Genomic DNA, 1,316 nt, shown 5'->3' on the forward strand with positions numbered 1-1,316 from the left:
CAATTAAAAAGCATAATTTGTCAGATTAGATTATAAAAGCAATATCTAACTGTATACTGCCTAAAAGAAATCCTTTTAAATATAGACACAAATAGGTTAAAGCTAAAGAGATAGAAAAAATGTACCATGCTAATGCTAATCCAAGTAAAGTTGGAATGGCTATACTAATACTAATAATGTAGATTTCAGAGCAAAGAATATTGCCCGGGATAAAAAAGGATCATTTCATAATGATAAAGAGGTCAATTCATCAAGAAGACATAATAACTCTAAACATGTATGTACCCAATAACAGAGATTCAAAGTACGTGAAGCGGCTTTGCACAATGGCAAGTATCATAGCCAATGAGGTTTATCTGAGGCACGACTATTGCTAATTGAAAACTTTTCCCAATACCCCACTGTGATGACTTGCAACATAGTCAGCATTGACAATTTTTGACAGTCTATACGAAGACTGAATTTGAAAAAAAAAAGCTGGGCTAGTCATAGTGGCTCACATCCATAATCCCAGCACTTTTGGGAGGCCAAGGTGGGTGGATCACTTGAGCCCAGCAGTGCAAGACCAGCCTAGGCAAGATGGTGAAACCCTGTCTCTACTAAAAATACAAAAATTAGACAGGCATGGTGGAATGTACCTGTAGTCCCAGCTACTCAGGAGGTGGAGGCTGAGGCATGAGAATCGCTTCAACCCAAGAGGCGGAGGTTGTGGTGGGCTGAGATCATGCCACTGCACTCCAGCCTGGGCAACAGAGTGAGACTCAGTTTCAGAAAAAAATAAAAATACAAATACAAAAAATTAGCTGGGCATGGTGGCTCACACCTGTAGTCCCAGCTACCTGAAAGGCTGAGATGGGAGGATCACCTGAGCCTGGGGAGGTGAAGGCTGCAGTAAGCCATGATTGCACCACTGCACTCCAGACTGGGTGACAGAGTAAGTCTCTCTCTTTATCTCTCTCTCTCTCTGTGTGTGTATGTATATATGTTTGTGTGTATATATGTCTGTGTGTGTGTGTATATATATGTGTGTGTATATATATATATAAAATGTGAAGCAAAAACCAATAGAACTACAAGGATAAATTGACAAATCCACAATGATAATCAGTAATATCAATACCCATACCTTAATAACTGATAGAACAAATAGAAAATCAGTAAAGATATAAAAGATTTGACCAACAGTATCAACTAATTTGACTAATTGATTATAGAACATTCCATCCAACAGCAGAATTTTTTTCAAGAACATTGCACATGGAACATTTACCAAGATAGCCATAAAATAAGTAGTGATCAATTTTAAAAGAATCAGA

General features: G+C 37.8%; 1 non-coding gene across 1 annotated transcript; it reads left to right on the plus strand.

Moving 5' to 3' along the window:
• The first annotated feature begins 315 nt into the window (after positions 1-315).
• Positions 316-457, plus strand: LOC115837681. The gene has a single exon (XR_004032744.1). It is a non-coding gene; the product is annotated as a U4 spliceosomal RNA (small nuclear RNA).
• Positions 458-1,316: the final 859 nt, after the last annotated feature.

Source organism: Nomascus leucogenys, chromosome 12 (assembly GCF_006542625.1).
Source record: "Nomascus leucogenys isolate Asia chromosome 12, Asia_NLE_v1, whole genome shotgun sequence".
NCBI lineage: Eukaryota > Metazoa > Chordata > Mammalia > Primates > Hylobatidae > Nomascus > Nomascus leucogenys.